The following is a 17571-nucleotide window of genomic DNA, read 5'->3' on the forward strand; positions in this document are numbered from 1 at the left end:
GAAATGGGTTGCCTCCCATGCAGCGCTTAATATTTATAGTCCTTCAGCCTGGACTTTTCTCCTTGTTCACACGTGCTCATTCCTTGGGTTCCTCCTGGAGGGGTATCTCTTCCAATGTGTGCTCCACAAAGGACTCACCAGATCAAGTGTTAGTAACATATACAAGGTTAGGAATACAAACATTATGTCTTTCCTACTCTCTAAGTTACTTTTACATTTACATACTTAGGTACTGGAACAGAGGACCTCAGTGTGCAATGGGACTATAGAACAGCTACCCTCGACTTATGGTCATGTTTAATCCAATATACCTTAAGCATGTCACACAACATTTTTTTTTTTTTTTTTTTTTTTTTAAGTTTGTTATAAACATAGTTAATATCTCAATTGATTCCAAGTTGTAAGTCGAGCCCAATAGAAACCACTACTACTGGTGAGATACGATATAGGGATAGTCGCCCAGACATAAGTCTCTTTCCTTTGTTTCAGAAGGCCGGATGGCCAGATTAAGAGGTAAGTGAGAGGGAGGACTCATTTTGGTGATACTACGGAGGCTACTCCCTCATTGAGGTTTAGGCCCCTATCGGCTACTCCCACATAGTGGTTTAGGCTCATTCTATAGTATCTCTGAGATCCAATTGAACCCATCACCCAGGGTCTCAACCTAAGACACCATCCGTATGCGCCCCTTACTCAGCTGGGAAATTAACTAATGTGTTAGACCGTTCTCCAAGTGCTAATAAAGGCTGCCCTCAACCTCAAGAGACCTTAGCAAGGTACTAATGAAGGGTTTAGGCCAATATTAACAAAAGGGCCCTTGTCTACTCATACGATTTTACACACTTACAACAATTAAGTATTTAGCTAAATTCATAACCTAAGTATATTAATCTAAGTGAAACACATACAATTTACAACATGCTAAAAAAATAAATATTAAAAAAAAAAAAAAAAACTCATTCTACAATTTACAATATACAATTTACAAAATGCTGGAAAAAAAAAAATCTAAGTGAAACACATACAATTTACAATATGCTTAAAAAAACAACTTCTACAAATTGTACAATAATGATAAAAGACATGCTTAATTTCGTAACACTCATAAAACTTAAACTAAATCACAATTAAAGCTTGGCCTGACCGAAATTGCAATTTGTCACCATTCCACAAGTGTAGTACAAAAATTAGCATGCATTCTATATGCAACAAAATCGATGACACTTTAAGTGCAATGGATTTTAACAATCCCCGGCAACGGCGCCAAAAATTGATGCGGCTAAAATAGCCTCACAATTTAACCCTGCAAAATGTAGTTGTTAGTATAGGATAAGCAGGGATCGTTCAGTCCGGGGATTGTAGGGTACACCTACACAAAAAGGTCAATTAACAAATAAAAAAATAAAATGGGGGGTTTTGAATTTTGGTTCCTAATCTACTTAAAATAAAAACAAAACAAATAAACCTATATACAATGATCGACTTCCCTAACCTAGACCAATACCACTTGGAAATTACTAAGTGTAAAAACAGAAAATCCATTTCAACATGCTACAAAAATATGCCCATCTTTAATGCCTAGATAAGAGCTCAAATGAAAAGCCTCAGCGGATCAATCCACTTATCTGATTCATTCTAATGTAGGCATGGATCGGAAAAGTCCTTACCAAGCCTAATACTACTAATTTTCGAAAACACTCAGCGTAATTCTCTTAACTAGTAGTATTATCTAACCCTCGAATCAACTCACACGTGCAAATTAACCATTACACATAGAATTTAACACATAATTTCCAGAATCATTTAACCATTGAACATAGTTTTTACCACTTTTTAGAACTAATTGCTACTTGTTTAACTCAGCGTCTTAACAAATAACAATTACTCTTGGCAAATTAAGCAAACACACAAAAACTCTCACCGTTATTCTAGCATGCAAACTTATTAACCTAACTCTGAAAATTACCTAAACACGTAAAAGGGCACAAGATTGTAACATGCATCATAAAAGAATTCTTAAAATTAACTCAATAATAAACTGAAAATCTCAAAAATATTAATAAAAATATTCTGAAAATTCCATGTCTCCAATTACACAACTCGCAAATTGAAACACACAAAACCGAAACAAAAATTATAAGTAGAGTCATAGTTACACTTTGAAGCTTTCCTCAGCGGCTTAGCAACAAGGTGATGAACTTGTCTCTACTATGGTGGTGGAGCGTCCTTGACTCAGCGCCTTAGAGCTTTGTAGATTGATGGATGGATGGTGGTCACGGTCTTGTAAGATATGGAGGTTTGAGGAGTGAATTGGGTAGAGTCTCGAAAAAGTTTTTGGCCAGGAAGTGATAGGAAATGAATTATCTTGGCTGGGAAGTGATCTTGGCTGGGAAGTGATGCAAATTATGTTCTGGGCGTTGCCTATGTTCTGACCGAAATCGCAATTTGTCACCATTCCACAAGTGTAGTACAAAAATTAGCATGCATTCTATATACAACAAAATCGATGACACTTTAAGTGCAAGGGATTTTAACAATCCCCGGCAACGGCGCCAAAAATTGATGCGGCTGAAATAGCCTCACAATTTAACCCTGCAAAATGTAGTTGTCAGTATAGGATAAGCAGGGATCGTTCAGTCCGGGGATTGTAGGGTACACCTACACAAAAAGGTCAATTAACAAATAAAAGAATAAAATGGGGGGTTTTGAAATTTGGTTCCTAATCTACTTAAAATAAAAACAAAACAAATAAAACTATATACAATGATCGACTTCCCTAACCTAGACCAATACCACTAAGAAATTACTAAGTGTAAAAACAGATGTGCCCATCTTAAATGCCTAGATAAGAGCCTAAATGAAAAGCCTCAGCGGATCAATCCACTTATCTGATTCATTCTAATGTAGGCTTGGATTGGAAAAGTCCTTACCAAGCCTAATACTACTAATTTTCGAAAACACTCAGCGTAATTCTCTTAACTAGTAGTATTATCTAACCCTCGAATCAACTCACACGTGCAAATTAACCATTAGACATAGAATTTAACACGTAATTTCCAGAATCGTTTAACCATTGAACATAGTTTTTACCACTTTTTAGAACTAATTGCTACTTGTTTAACTCAGCGTCTTAACAAATAACAATTACTCTTGGCAAATTAAGAAAACGCACAAGAACTCTCACCGTTATTCTAGCATGTAAACTTATGAACCTAACTCTGAAAATTACCTAAACACGTAAAAGGGCACAAGATTGTAACATGCATCATAAAAGAATTCTCGAAATTAACTCAATAATAAACTGAAAATCTCAAAAATATTAATAAAAATATTCTGAAAATTCCATGTCTCCAATTACACAACTCGCAAATTGAAACACTGAAAACCGAAACAAAAATTATAAGTAGAGTCATAGTTACACTTTGAAGCTTTCCTCAGCGGCTTAGCAACAAGGTGATGAACTCGTCTCTACTATGGTGGTGGAGCGTCCTTGACTCAGCGCCTTAGAGCTTTGTAGATTGATGGATGTATGGTGTCACGGTCTTGTAGGTGATGGAAGTTTAAGGAGTGAATTGAGCAGTCTTGGAATGGTTTTTGGCCAGGAAGTGATAGGCAATGAATTATCTTGGCTGGGAAGTGATGCAAATTCAGTTATGGACGTTGCCTATTTATAGGGGAGCATTGGTTGGCTTTCCCAACTGAAACGTCTTCTTTATGGCCTTAACTCCTCTCATAATGGGGCAATTCCTTTAATTTCCAAGCTGAAACGTCTTTCTCTTATTTATTTTTCCAGCTGAAACATCTTTTTCTTTTATTCCTCAACTGAACACATCTTTTCTCCTTTATTTCCCAGCTGAAAACGTCTTTCTCTTATTTATTTTCCAGCTGAAACGTCTTTCTCTTTTATTCCTCAACTGAAAACATCTTTTCTCCTTTATTTCCCTCCTTCATTGCTTGGTCAAATATCTTAATGCTTTATTTTATGACTCCATCATTGCTGTTTTCAAGAGTTCAACCAGGCAACGTTTCCTACAACAAGCAGGAGAATATCAGAATTTTCTAGAGAAAATAAAGAGAAATTAAAATGTAAAGACCGCAAAAATAGTTGACAGTTAGGAATCCTGATCCAGCTAGGATTTTTCATGAATTTTACTTTTTCCGCCTATTTCCCTCCAAACACTCAACAAGACTTTCAAAATGACTTAATGACTAAAAACACAAAACTTAAGGGTGAAACAAGGCTAAAATGAGGCACATAATTAATAATATCATCACATTTTTTTGCTCCTATCAAACATAACCTCCACTTGTAAATTGTGTTGTTTTGTACATTTTATACTTGTATAAATTTCTTACGTGGTTATTTGTGAAAAGATTGTGGTTAGTTTGTAATTTATACTCTATTTATACTTGTATAAATCATAAATAGTAAATTCGTGAATAGGAACTTGTGAATAGTGACTCGTGAATAGTAAAGTTGATGTATAAATCACTAATTTGTAATTAACTCACTTTGTACTTTGCTAATCTCTTTGAATTTTGATGATGTTCAGGATTCCTATGAATGACCGAGCCTTTTAGACCCTCCACAATAAAGGAAATTGAAGCAAGGCTCGCTCGTTTGAAGAATCCTTCACTTCTTGAGTACACAAGCCCTTCCCCTTCAACATACAAAGAGTACACATTTAACGAGCAAGGGAAGCGGATTTATTTTTCTGAGGAGTCTACATCACCTACACCAAGTCCATCTCCTCCTTCACGCTCACCTTCACCTGTGGTTTCGTCCAACTCTACACCACCTTCACCACCACCTGAAGAAGTCGAAGAAGAGAGAATGGCATCTATTAGGGAACTCTCCACCGCAACTGTTGAAGGAGGACCCCTACAGGCATAGTATACCCTGCCCCTGCAGCTGGAAGACAGGCAGAGTTCGAGCTTAAGAGTGGATTGTTGCACAAGCTCCCTATTGATAGGAGCATAAAATGCGACGTTTATAATGTTTAAACCCTATATTTTGCTAAGTTATTCCCTTTATCTTGATCAAATTAACTTAGTTAGTGTTTTATAGGTGAAAATGGAGTTTCAAGATCCAAAAACGTCTAAGGAATGCACAAGTGGCGCAGAAATAAGAAGAAATGAAGAAATGGAAGTTCTCCCAGTTTGACTAGGAAAAGGAATCCTAGTTGGAGTAGGAATCAGAAGCAGACTTGGATTCAAACTCTTAAATCGCGGAAAAGAAGTTTGTATTCAACTAGGAAACCTACCTACATATGGAGTTCTACTCATACTAGGAGAGCTATGGAACGATCATGAAGCATCTAGAAGTCTCAAGAAGATCATATGCCGTGCACATGGAAGAGGAAGCAACAAGAGATTCGAATTACAAAGCAATATGGAATTTGGACTTCTTGTTGAGTAAGGATTGGAATTTCGTGAGATTCTTGAGGGTTCTTGAAGGTTCTTGACGTTTCTACTTCAGAATAGGCATGTGAGAGGCATGTGATGTGAAGGAAAACCGAATTGGACTCAACTTGTGCATTAAAAGTCAAATCCATTACAGATTCGGAAATCTGCCTGTGCAGATCAGTCAACTTCAACGGAGTGTCATAAATCGCTCAGAGCTCAGAAAATTATGATCTTTATATGGTTGGAAAGCTGCAGATGTCTAGTTTCCAAAGCTTTTTACGGTTCGTCAATAGCTATTTTCTAGAGGAAGTTATGGACGTTTTAGTGGACTGAGGTCAATCCTGCCGGAAATCTGTTTTGAGAGAAAGAAGTCCTAAATCAACACGAACTAAGAGAAACCAAGTAGAAACGAATTGGGAGTGCCTTGAGACGTTCTACTATATATACCTTGTGTATTAGACGTTCAGGGTTGACACATTATTCTCCACAATTTCGTTTCTCACCGGTTTGCTCTTGAGTTTCAGGTTTTTGCATCTACAAGTTCCTAGCCGTGCCATCCTCCATCCTAGCCGTGAATTCTACCTTGTGTTGCTGCCTTGGATCTGCTTTGGACCTTGGGACGTAGTCAAGGGTTGTTCATACCATCTTCCCTATGTTTGCTTTACGGTTTAGTGTTTTTGTAGTTGTATTTTCTGTTTTGTTTTCCTTATGTGTAAAACCGAAACCATGAGATAACTTTCTGATTTTTGAATGCGATTTTGATGTTCTTTTCAATGATTGATTGGTTTATGTATGTTTGATCTTTATTTGTTGCCGAAATATGGAATGATAATCTGGTTTTGTTTTATGGAAAACTTTTATGTGTTCTTGTTCTTTGGGTGCGCAACTTAGGATGATTGCATGTAATTGGAGCTAGTAATTAGGTGAACGCTTGTTGATCCTAGTTCGTTAAAGTAGTAAAGGCTTTGTACAAAGGTCGAGATCAGATTATGCATGTAATGAAAAGACTTGCTTTGAGTACTTGAATTTGCATGTTTATTGACTAAACTTTCACTTGTGCTTAATGATTCGAATGCATGAGATCATGAGTTGCTTTGATTGTGTGATACCTGCATTTGAAGTATATTGTTTAGGCGCTTGTTCTACTCAATTGTGTAAAGGGAAGTCATATAAGGGACATTGGGCGCTTGTAACTTTGTTTCTTGGTTGATATCGTTTCATGGTAACTAAAAGATTAAAGATTGCATGAATGGATTGATCTTGAATTGTTCTTGATAAATTGTTTTCCAAAAATTCTTCTTTTCCCACCTATGTAAATAAAATGTTTTCTTGTTTTTAATCTTTTAATGTTTTCGAAATTTTATGTTTTTCAATCTTCAAAAAAACCCCCATCTTTATGTTTTCTTGTTTGTGTAAATAAATAAAATTAACTTAGATTTTTAGGTAGCATGTTAACCTAGTTAAATAAAAATAATAAATAAAAAATAAATAATCTGAAAATAGTTAATTAAATTCGTGAATAGTGTTCCGTGAATAGTATTTTGTGTATATGTGTTTGTTATGTGTTTCCTAATTTTTAGGGATGTTTTCCTACTTTTTAGGGTGTGCTCCTATTTTTTAGGGATTGGTTCCTAAATTTTAGGGAAAGTAGTTAGAGTTAGTTTTAAACTTGTATTTCTTGTTTGACTTGGTCAATAATTTGTTTTCTTAATAATTAAGTAATCTTAATCCTTGTTGTATATGGATTTCTAATATAACTATGACTTGTAAAATGTATTCTAGTAGGAGTAGGATTTCTAATTTAATTATAACTTGGATTCTTTGTAAATTTTGAATTGTTGTAAATATATACTTCTATTTTCGTTTGTCTTGTAAATTCTTCTCCTTAAATTTGTTTCTCACATGTTAGCACCCTCAATCCCCGGCTTGAACGATCCCTGCTTATCCTATACTAACGCTCGACATTTTCAGGGTTTAAATTGGCGATTGCTTTCGCGCGCATATCAATTTTTGGCGCCGTTGCCGGGGATTGAAAAGTCTTCATGTGATGAAAACGCCACTAAGGTGTGATTTTGGTAAGGGATTATGAACTGTTATGGAATAGGTGACGTCTCGTTTGTTGATATTAGCCTTAACCCCTTATTAGTACCTGATTCAGGTCTTTTAAGGTTGAGGGCGGCTTTTATTAACACTTGAAAAATGTTTTACACTTAGGCCTTTTCTTATCTAAGTAAGTATAGCCTATGTGAAATGGTGACTAGGAAGGGGACAACGTCCATGATGGGTTTTGAATCCAGAAGTGCAATCAAACAAGCCTAAACCACTATGTGGGAGTAGCTTGTGCCAAAATGGTTTCTACCTCTCGTGTTCGTCCTCCCCCACACTGGCCATTTCAGTAAGGTTGCCCAAAGGATTTGAGAAGAAATATGTGTGGAGGCAAGGACTTGGGCCGCACGTCCAAAACAATAGTTCATGATGTCTTGTTGAAATCAATGCCTTAGACAATTTTTTTAGAATAGTTGGGTTTGGTAAGAAGTTGTGAGTCATAAGGACTAGGTGAAATATTCTTTTGTTAATACTTGTCAAAGTTTTCTTTATCAAATAGGCACACTTTATTAGCACAGGGTGTCTAGGTTGATTGGATACGAAAAGTGCTAGCAAAGGGTCTCGTCCCCTGCTAATCAAGTGAGCTGAGCTCCGCCAAAATCGTTCCTCTACTACCTGGCTCTGTGTGAAAAGAGTAACCAAAAGATAAAGGGAAGGGAGACTTGTATTAAAACTAGAATATTTGGACCATGTGTCTAAATCTTGATTCACGACTCCTTATTGGAGTTAACTACTTAAAAATTGTAAAACTTGTAAATATATACATAAAATTTCGTTGGTCTTGTATATATTCATACTCGTGATGTTTTGTTGGAATAAATGGAGGTGCAAGTCTAGGCTGAAAGACTTTAAACATTAAGCGCTGCGTGGGAGGCAACCCATTTCAACCGTAGCTGTGGAGGAGTCATCAACGCAGATTTGCTTTCTTGAACTCTTTCCCTTCTCTTTTGTTTAATTTTGTTTGGTTGTAGGATTTCTTGCGTTAGCTCTTATTCCATGCTTGATTTATGTTTTGCATGCTTTATAATTGTTTATACATTGAGGACAATGCATGATTTAAGTGTGGGGGAAGGGTATAACGTTTCACTTTGTGTTTAGATAGCTAGTTTTTGTGGTCTAAACAAAAATACAAAAAAAATTAAAAAAAATCAAAAATTAAAAAAAAAATTATTTAATATTTTCGTCATTTTAATAATAAAAATAAAAATTCGTCACTGTTCAAAAAAAATAATAATAATAATAATTTTTGTTTTGTTTTGTGATCGAGTCTTAGGATGCCCTTTTAACTGTCTAGGATGAGCTTATATCTATGAAATTAAGGCTAAAAGAGGATCACAAGATTGAGATAATGTTTGATGATATTCTTTGGTTAACTATGATTTATGAAAAGCATATGAATGTGTAGTAGATATGGTGCATGCGTAACCTTGGTACAGAATATGAACATGTGGAAGATAAGTTGTGATTCATAATAACCCTTGTGAGAATTTGAGCCATGTCCTCTTTCTTTGTTGAGTGATTAATAAAAAAATGAATTATACTCTTATTTTCTTGGCGATGATTTTGTTGATCTCATTATTTTTTCATCTTGATTGATTACTTGCCATAGATTAAGTTTGATGGACTAGAGAATGCTAGAATTCACTGTTATGCTTGTTGAGACGTTTATGATCAATATATGGCCCTGATTCTGGAAAGGATAAAGGTACTTACTTAGGATTTTACCACCATAGCCAAATATAGCCTGTGTCCCTAATTGTGCCCGTCGTGGGACTCCCCTAGTTTAACCATTTTGAGCCTACATTGAGCCTTTTCTTTCATCACCCTCAAAATTCCTTAAACCTTAACCCTAGTATAGTTATATCCTTACCCTTTGTTCTAAAGACTTAGTGGAGCATATTTTTGAGACTTTGCTTGGAGTTTTGGCATCAAGGATGATTTTTGAAGACATGAAGAAGTGCAAGTGTGGGGGTAGACTTGTCCATAAGAGGAATATTGTATGTAATTGCCGAAAGAAAAAAAAAAAGAGATAATGAAATCGTAAAAAAAAAAAAAAAGAGAAAGAATATTTCGGCAATTAAGAGAAAAATGTGTGCTATTGTTTTATGTTTATGGATTTTAGTCCCCTATACTTGGTGAATTTGGAGTTTGTTTTAAATTGAAGGCCCATTGTTGAAAAATTTGGTCTTTGTCCAATTCACTTGTTCAAAAGAAGGTTAGAATGAAGTTTGGGCCCAACATAATGGTACTTGGCCCTTTTATAAGCCTTTGAAGGATACTTGGTGTGTACAACATATGGTGGAGTTCGAAATTTGGTCTCTCTACATCAACAAGTGCTCTACTAGGTTTTTAGGATACTTTGTGATTTTCCTATCCCTTCGTTTCTTTTAACCTTAAGCCTTGGCCCCATTACAACCTTGAATTGTAAGACCTCTTTGATCCTTAAGATGGGACAGCCTTTGATCTGTGGAGATGAGTTATGACTGTTGAACTTATGGCTTGGGTTCATCTGTGCAAGTAGTTGATATCTTTCATGAGATCTTTTGAAATGAATATATGTGCTTTCGTTTCTTATACATATGTGATACACTTGTTAATCTTTCACATATACTTGAGTGCTAAGCTTTTAAGCATGAGCTTTGAATCTGAGAGAAGAAAGAGTGATATATCCATGTGAGGTTTGAATCATGACTTGTTTGAAATATGTTAAAGAACCCATCACCATTGTTTTCCCCCAAGTCTTACATGCTTATATGTGGATTATATTTTGTAATTAGCTCTTGAATATCTTGAAGATGTGATGCTTGGTTAAGTGCTAATCTTGGTGACTTGAAAGAAAGAGATTTCTGAGACAATATGTTAAAGGGCGTAGAAGTCATATGTATGTGTCTTTGGTTTGTGACGTTTTTATCTTGATTTTTGTTTAAGTGTTGTCAACGTTTTTGAGTCTTGAGTCTTTGTTTTTCGTTTTCTCTACTTAGTATTTTCGTTAGTTTCTTTGTTTTGTGTCTTAGTCTTTTTGGTTTGTTATGTTGATTTTGCTAAGGGACTAGCAAAAGCTAAGTGTGGGGGAATTTGATAGGAGCATAAAATGCGACGTTTATAATGTTTAAACCCTATATTTTGCTAAGTTATTCCCTTTATCTTGATCAAATTAACTTAGTTAGTGTTTTATAGGTGAAAATGGAGTTTCAAGATCCAAAAACGTCTAAGGAATGCACAAGTGGCGCAGAAATAAGAAGAAATGAAGAAATGGAAGTTCTCCCAGTTTGACTAGGAAAAGGAATCCTAGTTGGAGTAGGAATCAGAAGCAGACTTGGATTCAAACTCTTAAATCGCGGAAAAGAAGTTTGTATTCAACTAGGAAACCTACCTACATATGGAGTTCTACTCATACTAGGAGAGCTATGGAACGATCATGAAGCATCTAGAAGTCTCAAGAAGATCATATGCCGTGCACATGGAAGAGGAAGCAACAAGAGATTCGAATTACAAAGCAATATGGAATTTGGACTTCTTGTTGAGTAAGGATTGGAATTTCGTGAGATTCTTGAGGGTTCTTGAAGGTTCTTGACGTTTCTACTTCAGAATAGGCATGTGAGAGGCATGTGATGTGAAGGAAAACCGAATTGGACTCAACTTGTGCATTAAAAGTCAAATCCATTACAGATTCGGAAATCTGCCTGTGCAGATCAGTCAACTTCAACGGAGTGTCATAAATCGCTCAGAGCTCAGAAAATTATGATCTTTATATGGTTGGAAAGCTGCAGATGTCTAGTTTCCAAAGCTTTTTACGGTTCGTCAATAGCTATTTTCTAGAGGAAGTTATGGACGTTTTAGTGGACTGAGGTCAATCCTGCCGGAAATCTGTTTTGAGAGAAAGAAGTCCTAAATCAACACGAACTAAGAGAAACCAAGTAGAAACGAATTGGGAGTGCCTTGAGACGTTCTACTATATATACCTTGTGTATTAGACGTTCAGGGTTGACACATTATTCTCCACAATTTCGTTTCTCACCGGTTTGCTCTTGAGTTTCAGGTTTTTGCATCTACAAGTTCCTAGCCGTGCCATCCTCCATCCTAGCCGTGAATTCTACCTTGTGTTGCTGCCTTGGATCTGCTTTGGACCTTGGGACGTAGTCAAGGGTTGTTCATACCATCTTCCCTATGTTTGCTTTACGGTTTAGTGTTTTTGTAGTTGTATTTTCTGTTTTGTTTTCCTTATGTGTAAAACCGAAACCATGAGATAACTTTCTGATTTTTGAATGCGATTTTGATGTTCTTTTCAATGATTGATTGGTTTATGTATGTTTGATCTTTATTTGTTGCCGAAATATGGAATGATAATCTGGTTTTGTTTTATGGAAAACTTTTATGTGTTCTTGTTCTTTGGGTGCGCAACTTAGGATGATTGCATGTAATTGGAGCTAGTAATTAGGTGAACGCTTGTTGATCCTAGTTCGTTAAAGTAGTAAAGGCTTTGTACAAAGGTCGAGATCAGATTATGCATGTAATGAAAAGACTTGCTTTGAGTACTTGAATTTGCATGTTTATTGACTAAACTTTCACTTGTGCTTAATGATTCGAATGCATGAGATCATGAGTTGCTTTGATTGTGTGATACCTGCATTTGAAGTATATTGTTTAGGCGCTTGTTCTACTCAATTGTGTAAAGGGAAGTCATATAAGGGACATTGGGCGCTTGTAACTTTGTTTCTTGGTTGATATCGTTTCATGGTAACTAAAAGATTAAAGATTGCATGAATGGATTGATCTTGAATTGTTCTTGATAAATTGTTTTCCAAAAATTCTTCTTTTCCCACCTATGTAAATAAAATGTTTTCTTGTTTTTAATCTTTTAATGTTTTCGAAATTTTATGTTTTTCAATCTTCAAAAAAAACCCCCCATCTTTATGTTTTCTTGTTTGTGTAAATAAATAAAATTAACTTAGATTTTTAGGTAGCATGTTAACCTAGTTAAATAAAAATAATAAATAAAAAAATAAATAATCTGAAAATAGTTAATTAAATTCGTGAATAGTGTTCCGTGAATAGTATTTTGTGTATATGTGTTTGTTATGTGTTTCCTAATTTTTAGGGATGTTTTCCTACTTTTTAGGGTGTGCTCCTATTTTTTAGGGATTGGTTCCTAAATTTTAGGGAAAGTAGTTAGAGTTAGTTTTAAACTTGTATTTCTTGTTTGACTTGGTCAATAATTTGTTTTCTTAATAATTAAGTAATCTTAATCCTTGTTGTATATGGATTTCTAATATAACTATGACTTGTAAAATGTATTCTAGTAGGAGTAGGATTTCTAATTTAATTATAACTTGGATTCTTTGTAAATTTTGAATTGTTGTAAATATATACTTCTATTTTCGTTTGTCTTGTAAATTCTTCTCCTTAAATTTGTTTCTCACATGTTAGCACCCTCAATCCCCGGCTTGAACGATCCCTGCTTATCCTATACTAACGCTCGACATTTTCAGGGTTTAAATTGGCGATTGCTTTTGCACGCATCACCTATCTTCCATGGACTTAATATGGAGGATGCTAACAAGCACGTACGAGAATTCCAATCTGTTTGTGCAAACATGCAACCACAAGGGGCGGATGAAAACCTTCTTAAGATGAGAGCATTTCCATTCTCTCTAGCTGATAGAGCCAAGGATTGGCTATATGAACTTCCTGCAGGACGTATCACATCTTGGGAAACAATGAGAAAGGCCTTCTTGGAGAATTACTTCCCAGCTTCAAAGGTCATCACACTTAGGAAGAAGCTTAGTGGAATAGAGCAAGCCCATGATGAGTCCTATGCTGCCTACTATGAGAGGTTCAACTCCCTACTTGCACAGTGTCCTCAACATCAGATGAAGGATGAGACCCTACTTACATGTTTCTACGAAGGACTCTTACCCTTGGAGAGGCAAATGCTTGATGCTGCAGCTGGAGGAGCTTTTGTGGATAAGTCACCTGCGGTTGGGAAGGAGCTTATAGCTAATCGTGCCCTAAACTCCCAACAATATGAGGGGGTAGGACACTCTACTCGTAGGGTGCATGAGATGAGCAAGAACACTGCCATTGAAGACCAACTGAATAAGCTTACTCTCCTCATGAACCAAGTGGTAAGTTCCAAGGGACCAAGTGCAACAATAGCTTGTGGGGTATGCTCTATGCAAGGGCATGTTACAGATCAGTGCCCCCAACTCAATGAAAATGGAGGATGGGAATCTGCTAATGCTATTGGAGGATATCAAGGAGGACCTCAACGTCCTAGGCATGACCCTTATTCTAATACTTACAACCCAGGATGGAGGGACCATCCCAACTTCAAGTGGACCAACAATGAGAATGTTCAGAATCCTCTTGGTGGGAACTTCCAACGTCCACAAGGGCCTTCATTCCAAGGGTCATCTTTTCAAAGGCCTTACATGCCTCCTCCTCCACAGAACTCAGGACCTTCAATGTCTCACTATGATAAAACGTTGGAAGCCTTGACTAGTTCTACTCAAGCCTTGACAAACTCTACACAGGCTTTGATTCAAGGACAACAGACCCACACCAAGGACATTGCAGAGCTCAAGAAGCAGATGGGTGAAGTTGTGGATTTCATGAGCAAGATCCACGAAACTGGAAAGCTCCCTAGTAACACAATACCTAACCCTAATGTGGAGAATGCATCAGTTGTTACTACAAGGAGTGGAAGAGTGTTCATGGATCAACCAAAGGGGTCAAGGAAGGCCCAAGTGAGCATAGAAATTGAGGAAGACCAAGAACCCACCAAGTTGGGTATTGAGAAGGACCCTGCAACGTCCAAGGAAGAGACCAAGGCGTCCTCACCATTAAAGGCAAAACCGGAAATTCAAGGTAGTAACTTATCAAATTCGGTTATTGCTAACCCTTCTTCTCCTTGCATGCCCTTCCCACGCAGGTTTGCCCAATCTAAGAAGGATGGGAGTGACCAAGCTATCTTGGAAACTTTCAAGAAGGTGCAAGTGAACTTACCCCTCCTAGAGGCCATAAAGCAAGTCCCTAAGTATGCCAAGTTCCTCAAAGAGCTTTGCACTACTAGGAGAGTAAACCGTGAAAAGGAGGTGGTAAAGGTAAGTGAGAACGTCTCTGCCTTGATTCAGAGGAAGATTCCTCCAAAGTGTAAGGATCCTGGAAGCTTTACTATTCCTTGTACTATTGGTAACTCTAGATTTAAGAATGCCATGCTAGACCTAGGTGCATCTGTTAATGTTATGCCCTACTCTGTTTATGAAACCCTAGGTCTAGGGGAACTTAAGTCTGACAATGTTATCATTCAGTTAGCTGACAGATCCAATGCATACCCTAGAGGTTTGTTGGAGGATGTGCTTGTACAGGTTAACCATCTTATCTTCCCAGCTGATTTCTATGTGTTGGAAATGGAGGACTCCCCTGTAAGTTCCACCCCATTACTTTTGGGACGTCCCTTCTTAAGGACAGCTAGGACGAAGATTGATGTGTATGCAGGCTCCCTCACAATGGAGTTTGATGGTGATGTTATAGGCTTCAACATTTTTGAAGCCATGAGGTATCCTCTTGATGAAAGTGATTGTTTTTCTATTGACATTTTGGATGATCTTGCACAGAAAATGTTTGATGTCATGAATGAGGATACCCTAGCCACGACACTTGCACAAGGAATAGGTTACACAACAAGTGGCGTCACCATCTCAGAGGACAAGTTGAAAGACACTTGTGAGGAGCAAATCATTGAAAACGTCTCTTTCCTTGAGGCATCACCCTATATAGGTAAGTCTATCTCTCCTTTGTCCATTCAGTTATCTGCTAACAAGACATTACCTTCAGTGGTCCAGTCCCCAGAACTTGAGCTAAAACCTCTTCCAGACCATTTGAAGTATGTCTACCTAGGGGACAAGGAGACCTTACCAGTGATTGTGTCCTCTGCACTGACAAGTTCACAAGAAGAGAAGTTGGTGGAAATGCTGAAGCAACACAAGACCGCCATAGGATGGACATTGGCGGACATCAAGGGAATCAGCCCTACAACTTGCGTCCACAGGATACTTCTAGAGGAGGGGTCTAAACCCACTAGAGAGGCTCAACGTCGTCTCAACCCTCCAATGATGGAAGTAGTGAAGAAGGAGGTTATCAAACTCCTTGATTGTGGGGTAATCTACCCCATTTCAGACTCCAAGTGGGTCTCCCCAGTTCAGGTCGTGCCCAAGAAATCTGGGATCACTGTGGTGAAGAATGCTGAGAACGAACTGGTGCCCCAAAGGACAGTCACAGGCCACAGAGTATGCATTGACTATAGGAGGCTCAACGCAACCACAAGGAAAGATCACTTTCCTTTGCCATTCATTGATCAGATGCTTGAGCGCCTAGCTGGACATGACTATTACTGCTTCTTGGATGGCTACTCAGGCTACAACCAGATTGCCATTGCAAATGAAGATCAAGAGAAGACAACCTTCACTTGCCCCTTTGGGACGTTTGCCTATAGACGTATGCCCTTCGGACTTTGCAACGCTCCAGGTACCTTTCAGAGGTGTATGGTAAGTATCTTTTCAGATTATATTGAGAAAATCATAGAGGTATTCATGGATGACTTTTCAGTTTTTGGAAAGAATTTTGATGATTGTCTTAATAATCTGGAGATAATTTTGAAAAGTTGCATGGAAACTAACCTTGTACTTAATTGGGAAAAATGCCATTTTATGGTTAAGCAAGGAATAGTCCTAGGACATATTATCTCTGCTAGGGGTATAGAGGTTGATAAAGCCAAGGTGGATATTGTGCATCACTTACCCTCTCCCACTTCTGTGAGAGAGATTCGTTCTTTCCTTGGCCATGCAGGTTTTTACAGGAGGTTCATCAAGGACTTCTCCAAAATTTCTAGACCCTTATGTCAACTACTCCAGAAGGATGTGCCATTTCACTTTGACAAGGAGTGTCAAGAAGCTTTTGACAAGCTTAAGGAGTTGTTGACATCTGCCCCCATCATGTTACCTCCAGACTGGTCCTTGCCCTTTGAGTTGATGTGTGATGCCTCTGACTATGCAGTTGGAGCTGTTTTGGGACAAAGGAAGGACAAGCTACCCTATGCCATCTACTACGCCTCAAGGACTCTCAATGATGCGCAGATGAACTATTCAACCACAGAGAAAGAGCTCCTTGCAGTTGTCTTTGCCCTTGAGAAGTTTCGCTCTTACTTACTTGGTACCAAAGTTACTATCTTTACTGACCATGCAGCCTTGAAATACTTGATGACCAAGAAGGAGGCGAAACCAAGGCTCATCAGATGGATCCTACTCTTGCAAGAATTTGACGTGGAAATCAAGGATAAGAAGGGTAGTGAAAACGTGGTAGCTGACCACTTGAGTCGCTTGGTGCATGCAGAGGATCATCTCCCTCTGGTGGAGACATTTCCAGATGAGCAACTCTTTGGACTTCAGGTAAGTGAACCATGGTATGCAGATATTGTGAATTACATTGTTTCTAGGAAGATTCCTGATACCATGTCACGTGCTCATAGAGATAGGCTTAAGAAAACTATTAAGCAATATGTTTGGGATGAACCTTATCTATGGAAATATTGTTCTGATCAATTGATTAGAAGATGTGTGCCTGAACATGAACATAATGCTATACTTTCGTTTTGCCACTCTAAAGCATGTGGGGGTCACTTTGGGTCAAAGAAAACTGCATTAAAAGTGTTAGAGTCTGGGTTCTATTGGCCAACATTGTTTAGGGATGCACATGCCTATTGTTTAACTTGTGATAAGTGCCAAAGAACAGGAAACCTAGGTCCTAGAGATCAAATGCCCTTGACTAATATCATAACTGTTGAAATCTTTGATGTCTGGGGTATAGATTTCATGGGACCTTTCCCATAATCTTGTGGGTTTCTCTATATCTTACTTGCAGTGGACTATGTTTCCAAATGGGTGGAAGCAAAGGCCACTAGAACTAATGACTCTAAGGTTGTTGCAGATTTTATCAAGTCTAACATCTTTAGCAGGTTTGGAATGCCTAGAGTTCTCATTAGTGATGGTGGATCCCATTTTT

At 37.6% G+C, this 17571-nt stretch overlaps 1 pseudogene; it reads left to right on the top strand.

The window, feature by feature from the left end:
- The window catches only part of LOC112171177, a 145617-nt pseudogene extending 128824 nt beyond the window's left edge, over nucleotides 1-16793 (top strand).
- Nucleotides 16794-17571: the final 778 nt, after the last annotated feature.

This window comes from Rosa chinensis, chromosome 6 (genome assembly GCF_002994745.2).
Source record: "Rosa chinensis cultivar Old Blush chromosome 6, RchiOBHm-V2, whole genome shotgun sequence".
Classification (NCBI taxonomy): domain Eukaryota; kingdom Viridiplantae; phylum Streptophyta; class Magnoliopsida; order Rosales; family Rosaceae; genus Rosa; species Rosa chinensis.